We start from the raw sequence: 8,649 nt of genomic DNA on the forward strand, positions 1-8,649 counted from the left end.
TCTGACAGTGAATTAATCATACAAAAGGAACCTTCAGACAATTATTGATGTCTTTTTAAACTGCAGTTTGTTATTGCCGTGTACAGTTTCTATTTCTGTGTTTCTTTTTGTTTCTTTCCGTATTTTTAATGTGCATGAATAAAAGCTCAATGTAAATTTACCCATGGTGTTTTGCAGATTTATAGTCGTAATTTGACAGGATGCCCAACCATATTTATACCTTATGGCCATGACTGGGCCATGTACCTGCCGGTGTTGAATTTCCGTGATTACATAACAGATTTATCATTGAACATATGTAGTTGGCCCTTGCAAGGCGCGGGGATAAAACGTGCATGGCACGTGGATAATTTTCCGACTGGGTGGCTGGAAAGTTAATAAAATCAATTTTGGCAAAATTGAAATTTGTTAGGTTAATGTATCGAGGCGTAAAAGCAACTTGATGCAAAACTTTCCACTATCATGTAAACAAACGTATGTTCTCAAAATCAGTATTTTGGGCTCAATTGGTTTTACAACATTTTCATCGTTTATGTTTGATCCATGTAAATTAGTTTATTAAATAGCCTCAGCAACTGCCTGTTGGCTATTTGCTCGGCTCACTAAGGTCTGCTTACTTTTGTTCATCAGTGTATATTATCGATTTACCAATATACTTTTTTGTCCGGGTAAGTTACTCGTTTGTCGCTTTAAAACTAAAAGGGGAGGGGCGAAGTAAGAATTTGCACAGAGTGTGAGCCGCAGCCGAGTTAACGTAGCTGAAGTTGGTAAAGCACACCAACGACTTGACATGGAAGAGCATTGGCATGTTTCACCCTTTTTTAAATCAAAGATTAATATTCTTAAATTCCTCACCAAGGATTATAGTTTGCAAACATACAATGAGAAAGATAAACAGAAGTTTTTTGGTCACCTTGCCAAAGCCCATAGTTCTGTTTTTTGGTGTTGTCTCCGTTGTACTCGATTATATCTATGCACTCAACGTCGTATAAAAAAAAAATTTGAGCGCATATGTGCGGACGCCGCAGCGGAAGCAAATCGTTCAAGCCACTCTTGAGCGTTGACGTCATGTCACGACCTAACTTGCCTTTATACGCAAAAGACTCCAGATCCCATATACACTGTTGCTATAAAACAGCCTGAAATCAAGTTTTGGCATGCACGGTAGTAGTACTAACAACTTAGCATTTGAAGAGAGATATATGTTGTTCTGCGTTTTCTGGCATTGTGTTGTCACCTCGATAACGACTCTTTCTTCTTGCTTTGATGTGGGTTATACTGCGAAAAAGCAATAAAACTCATTCATTAATTATATTAGTGAAAAATATGTATGTTTAAAAAAATTATGTTCATAAACTACATAAAGTGAATGTCGAAATAATGTATGAATCCCAACAAGCATGTAAAAAGAATAACAAGGATATACTTACAGAATAGCTGGTATGACCACTGTCAATGTTTTATTCGCTTAATGTGAGGAGTAGATTATTAAGTGAAATGTCGTGGTAAAAACTCACTCCCTTTAGCCTATATTTTAAACTTATTATTATTACAAACTTAAACAGTCAGCCGAGTATTTATTTACTGTTCTACACCTACAAAAATGACGACGGGGTTTCATGTTTATGCGAATATGATGGGAGCGCTAGTCGAATTAACGTAGCTGAAGTTGGTAAACGACTTGACATGGAAAAGCATTGTCATGTTTCACTGTTTTGTTTTTAAATCACAGCTCAATATTCCTAAATTCCTTACCTCCAAGAATTATAGTTTGGTACAAATTCGCATAAAGTTTTTTGACGAAGATATAACCTCTTCACAGGCTTATATCGACGAACAACAGGAACAATACTGCGACGACGGCGACGACGACGACGACGTCGACGGCGAAACCAACCATTAATGTCCAGCAGCAAACAGACAATGAGAAAGATAAACAGAAGTTTTTTGCTCACCTTGCCAAATCCCATAGTTCTACTTTATTGGTTTTATCGCTCTTGTAACTCGATTATAAATATGCACTGAACTTCGGATAAAACAAAATCTTAAGGCATATGTGCGGACGCCGCTGCGGAAGCAAATCGTTCATGCCACTGTTGAAGATTGACGTCATGTCACGATTTCACTGGCTTTTATACACAAAAGAATCCAGATCCCATATACCGTACACTGTTAATATAAAACGGCTGGAAATCAAGTTTTGGCATGCACGGTAGGAGCATAAAGTTGTTTTAGCCATAATACTTTTCCTTGCATTAGCACACTAAGCACCAACATGTGAATTGGAGATTTTGTTACATCCAGATGTTTTAGTTGACGTTCACTATACGTGCAAATTAATTTTGATTGTTTTTGCAGTGATTACACCGCAACACCAATATGAGTCTATAGGGGTTCAAAGCTAATAAAACCTTCCAGAATAAGTTGAGGTGGGAAGTTATTAATAACCCCAAATGTTCAACTCTTTGTGCACTCAGAACTAACTAACATACGATGTGTTTCATAATTTACAATATTAAAGGCTTATTTTTCTTACTCCGTTGGTTTGTCTCATAGATAGAGCATTCGGTAATTTATAGAAAATAACATGGAGGCCTTTGTAATAACAACTTAGCAATCGAAGAGATATAACAAGATACCCAAATGAAGTTTGCGCTCCCTTCGCTCTGCAGGTGTGACGCCACGTTTTTAAATGTTTGCCACGTTTTCAAATGTTTGCAAGTGCACCATGGGGTAAAAAAACGGTTATGAAACACTACCATAGGTTGTAGCGGAGTCACAGGTTAACGACAAGACAGCTACGATGATTAATACAACGAGTACAGAATGAACAGTTTTAAGTATGACATTATGTTAACGTATGAGCTTTGCGATACGTTTACTTGTAACTGGGTTAAATTATGTGCGTTTTTTGAACTGGATTCAACTTTTTACGTTTACTCAACTTTTCGTTGAATGAACATAAAAAATGTTACACATGACGTTTTCCCCCTTATCTTAGAGTCTTAGACATACCAGTTCTAAGCCAAAGCTTAACCCTATATAACCTCCATAATGACAGACGTTTCCTAAACATCTGTCAAGCTGTTCGAACGTCTATCCCAAATGCGTTATGTTATTGTGTGTAAAACAAGCATGTTGTTAAGCTCGTGATTGCTTTTTGAAAACCCTTATAAGACTAACGCGGAAACTTTAAATAGTAGTAAAACCACTTGAAATCGATTAGATTGAAAACGCTTTAACGACGAACACGTTTATAGAATAAGCTACGTAACTTTCAGTTAATATTGTCTATTGTCGAATTATTACGTTTAAAGCAGTCAGTTATAAAATATTTAATTAATGGACAATTTTTGTCGTGCTATTATTTGTAAGGCGTCAGTCGACAGTTAACTTTTTTAACTTGAAAAAAAAAGGCAGACGGTGGCCAAACACTTGTTCTTGTTTTTAGTAGTGGTTTAAAACGCAATGTCACACCACATTTGTTACGCCAGTTTATTTTGCGTTGTGTTCTTTTTTGGCACTAAGCCGTATGATTTAGTGCTCGTTTTTGAGATATTTTTAGTAAAACTCCCTTTTTTCGCGTTCCGATGGAACGTTTACATTTTTTTTATAGCCGCACAACATCGAGTGCATAACGGACCTTTAATTTTCCATGTTTGCAATGCTAAACTGAATAAACGATAAAATTTGACGAGCTTCCAGACTTTTGTTTTCATTTTATTACGATACCATGAGTTTGAACGACACAATATTAAACCTTTTTTTGAACGACAAAACTAAATAAACGTTTTCAGCATACAACAAATCTTCTTTTTTATGCCATGGTTTCACCGTAAATGATTTGCAACATGCATTTTTTATGACACTCAAGCCGAGGCAAAGCGAAAATATGTAGACGACAAAGATTGCGTGATAGGGTATATTCGAACTAAACCTGAAATGCATGTATAAAAAACCTGACGGGAACGACTGAATTACGTACCACGACAATATACCGTTTTGCAGAACTCAGCACGTTATACATTTAGCAATATATTAATCGAAAGTATTTCCTAAAAATACAGATAGGATATAAAACTGTCAGTTTAGACCGTTTGCTAAGTTTTTACTATTTGCAAGTTTTAGACGCTTTATAAGTTTTTACTATTTATCAGTTTAAGACCTTTTACAAGTTTTTACTATTGTCAGTTTGAGACGTTTTATTCCTATTTTATTAATCTACTGGCAATATGAAATAATTCTGTTTGTTATATTGCGTCGCTCAGCTTACGTATTGCCTTAGTAGAACGTATATGTGTTTAAGAATTATATGCAAACTAGATTTCATGCATCCCCCTTTTCGATCAGCACTTATTGTTGAGCGATTAGCGAGCATGGACATGGACCACATCAAACATAATTTTGTCATATTCCAAGTTGATTTGCAAATAAAAATGATAAACTAAAGTTTCGAATTAACCCTTTTGTTTAAATGTACCATTAAAATACCCGTATAAGTATTAGTGTCGCTCGCCGAAAATGTTTGCGGCCGCAGCTTGCACACCACTGTCCGGTTGCTAGCTCTTCAGTTAACGTAACGTAAATCGGGTCGATGAAGAATTCGTTTGCTATATGACCACGCAGAAATATAGACTTTTATTAAACGCCACAAGTTACGTTTTGAAAAGGAAGTCACTGGCATGTTACACGATGAAATCTTGTATATGCTAATCATTATCCATATTTTCTAAAATAGCTTTTATATTATTGTTGTTCGTTGTTGTTGCGTTCCCGATAAAATTTTTACAGCAGTGTTTTTTTATTCATAAAAGTTTGTCACCTTATTCTGTTTTGCAAAAACAAAAATTAAAAAAGAATTAGCTTCAGTGTTTGTTGTTATTTGACTTGAATCAAATAACTGTTAGATTTATATTTTCTAGCTACTTTGGTTAATTACCATAATACTGTATCATATTTTAACCGTTTCATAACGCTTATGGCCTAGCTAGTATACTCTAGTGCAGACCTGGGCAACATACGGCCCGCCAAGCAGTTTAATCCTGTCCGCGGCTTTTTTTCCTTAAAATACATAGGCTAAGCGAAAACAAGGACATGTTTCTACATGTTTGGTTGTATCGTAAACAGGGACGGATCTAGTCATGATCCCGTCAAATTCGATTTTTAGCCTGTTTAAAATGCTAAAATGAAAATTGTTTTCGCGCTTTGCGCGAATCTCTAGTGTCTTTCTCGTATGTTCCACGCGATTTTTCGGCAACTTTACAGACAATGACGTCCTCTGCATTGTGGCACTTTCTCCAACGAAAGTTGAACAAACTTAACCTAATACTTGTATATTTTTAGCGCATCGAAAGATTTACACTTTGTTAACCTAATTTGGTTACTGCCATGTTGTGTATTTATTCCGATTTATATCGTATTGGCAATATGGCCATTGTACCGCAAGTAACACATCGGCAACTTAAAGCTTTATAAAGCCAAAAAAAACATAGTAAGATTTTTTGAATGAAATTTTTCGTATTTTAATTTGAACTTTTGGGTCAACGCGCCCCACAACTTGATAAACGCCAATATATTAACCAATGTACTTTTTTTGTCTGTTCTTTATGCTTCACGTCACCCTCTAAATCTAAATTAAACTTTAGATTTTAATTTTTTTAAATTCGAGTTAAATTGCACATATTCGCATAACTCTAAACTCTAAACGTAACAATAAACTCGTTAGCTTATTCGTTTTATTCCGTCAGAGTTTCTGACATCATTTTGCGTGTATTTTAGATCCTATTTGTGATCCGGCCCGCCACAACATTTTAAGTTTGTCATGCGGCCCGCGGCTAAAAATAATTGCCCACCCCTGCTCTAGTGGCACGACTTTAACAATTAAGGGTCCGCACTCACCTTTCGGCAAAACCAATATAATATTCTCTGTGTTTTCACACCCCAACTGTGTTTGTGGTTTAGTAATTGTTGTAAAAAGTTGGGATTTGGTTAACAGAGTTGCATTTGTTCGCTTCTGTGAAGGTTAATCGTTATTTTTTCTTTCTTTATACCTTCGTTTTTATGTGGAATAGCGGGGGCGATTAAAAAACTAAGACTGTGTTACTACTTGTTTGAAAAACATCACTATTGTGTATGGTGGCATTTTATTTCTAGACGCGTCATGCAATGAGCTTAGTCGATTCATGTTTTATTTCGTCATTCAAACGTTGAAATGAATTGACAAAAGTCGACATACAATCGCTTTATGCAAAAATTTCGATTAGAATTGTATAATTTCACAGGCTGAAAATCTATTTTTTTAATTTGGATGATTTTACTTTGAAGTGTGAAAAATGAATTATTTACTTATAAGGTATTTTTCACAGAGATAATATGGTTTACGTTTAAGGTTACCAAACTAAGCATCGTAATTTTAACACTCATTGTGGTCTTTGTGCTTTATGTTGTAGTTCTTCATCTGAAAAATAAAAAAATTACAATTTAAAATCAAAAAGCAAAATGGAAAATACAGGGTAACAGGCCTAAGTATTTGGGTCCACAATGACGTACCCTTTCCTTAAAAAGCGAAACCAATTGAACTGAGACATTTATATTTGTTTAAATTAGGCTTGAGAGAAGTAAATTTCGTATTTGCAACTTTTGCTGCTATAGGACCAGGTTTGATTTTTCGTTTACATATCACCAATTAATTTACTAAACTCGTTGAATATTTGAAATGCGTTGCAGGGCACACAGCGACTTGTTGTTTTACGTTTTTCATTGGTTACCGAAAGGTAAATTTGTGATAAATAGCAGCAAAATACCGTGTATGAATCGCATTACAAAGTTTTATAATTTAAAGATCCAATGTAAAACTGACAAATTCAGTGTTTAGCATTTTACTTGGTTTGCACTAGGCAACTAATTATCTGCTTAAATAATATTAAAACAAAAGGTTAAATTCCAAATCCATTAGATTGCGATCTTATAATTATATGGTTAAAACGAATGCCAAATTACCTTTATTCAAATTCAAAATCCAGCATCTGTTCCTGTACTTCTTTTGCTGGTGTACTATCCCCAAATAAGCGACACTTTCTTCTTACTGTGACCTGGTTTATACTGGGCGAAATAATTATATTTATATATTTGTCAAACTTTTATATGGTTTTCCTTTCATTCTAAAATGTATTTTTGTGGAATTATTTTCAACTCAAAAATAAAATCCGTACTATGACATCCATAAAGTTAATATATGCCAACTTTATGTAAGCTATATATATAATTTATTTTAAACAACATTAAAAGTTAAAAAATATAAAGCGGCCCTATTAAATATACTTTTATGCAAACTTCAATTACATAAACCACGAAAACTGTGCGCACTTTTTTCCAGAATACGCGCACATTTTAAACTGACTTCTGATGTGTGCGCACTTTTTCAGAATGTGCACACATTTCGAGATGTTATCGAGCAAACTAATGTGCTATATGCAGTTGAAATCTAGTCTAATGGCGCCAAGCGCGACAGGAATGAGTACATTTGGGTAAGATTTGCCTAACTTCAGTTTTATTGATGTCTTGAAGGTTTGCGACGCATAAGCCATATAAAAGATATTCCAATATGGGTCAATATAATGACATTTATATATAGTCTAATTTCACAAAAATAGCACTTTGTAGATTTGATGAGTGTACAACTCTATACATGGTGCAACATGTCATGGTTTGCTTGGCGCCTTTGAGCTGAATGCATTTCGCTAAAAAGAAGGAAATCATATTGATACCTGAAATTCGCGCTATCAAAAACGAATTTACGTCGTCAAAGTTGGCAAAAGTGACACATAATTTGATCTGCCCTTGAAAGGAACTGACACGTTATTTGCACATATACTAAGCATATTAAAAAAGTTGTTAACAAATTACCTCCAAGAATTCCAATTTGATACAACTCGGCAAACAGTTTTTCTCCGATGATATCTACGACGACGACGACCCCAACCATCACCGTCCAACAGCAAACTCAAAACAAGAAGAAGAAACAGCAGCTTTTCGGTCACCGTGCAAAAACCCATAGTTTTAATTCCTCCTCTGGTAAAATTGCTATATGCCTTTCTTCTGCAAATTATTTTCTAAGGCATATGCTCGGACTTCGCTGAAGCGGAAGTAAATCGTTCATGTCGCTGTTGAGCGTCAAAATCATGTCACGATATCACTGGCTTTATATAAAACAGATACACTAGATCCGATAAATTGCTTATCTAACACAGCCTATAATTTTTTTTTTATTAACTGTTCATGTGACAAAAGCCAATAATTTAAATTAAGTCCAACGCACTAAAGTCACGGTTTGAAAATTAAGTTAGTTATATTAACTTTTGCACGTAAAGATTTTTCTTGCAATATGTTGTTTTTTTATGATTTTTTAGTAAAGGATATTGCTCATAATCGAACTAGTTTAGCAATATTAATAGTTTAAGTTTGTTATGACACACGGACTTGAGTTAAAATTGACATTTAATTATTCAAAATGTTTTTTCATAAATGAAATGACTGGTAATTAAATCATTTTAAAATGACTTGTTACAACAATGGTATGAGATATCTAGTCAAGCAACATAACGATGATACTTTTTGTAATCGAAAAAAACATATCATTTTGAAAAGACC

At 34.6% G+C, this 8,649-nt stretch overlaps 1 long non-coding RNA gene across 1 annotated transcript; it reads right to left on the reverse strand.

Moving 5' to 3' along the window:
• Positions 1-6,164: 6,164 nt before the first annotated feature.
• LOC146169234 (uncharacterized) lies at positions 6,165-8,062 on the reverse strand. Its single transcript, XR_014501172.1, has 3 exons — positions 7,906-8,062; positions 7,000-7,101; positions 6,165-6,457 (listed from the first exon to the last, which is right to left on the reverse strand). It is a non-coding gene; the product is annotated as an uncharacterized LOC146169234 (long non-coding RNA).
• Positions 8,063-8,649: the final 587 nt, after the last annotated feature.

The sequence above is a fragment of the Ascidiella aspersa genome, chromosome 1, assembly GCF_963924565.1.
Source record: "Ascidiella aspersa chromosome 1, kaAscAspe10.2, whole genome shotgun sequence".
Lineage (NCBI taxonomy): Eukaryota > Metazoa > Chordata > Ascidiacea > Phlebobranchia > Ascidiidae > Ascidiella > Ascidiella aspersa.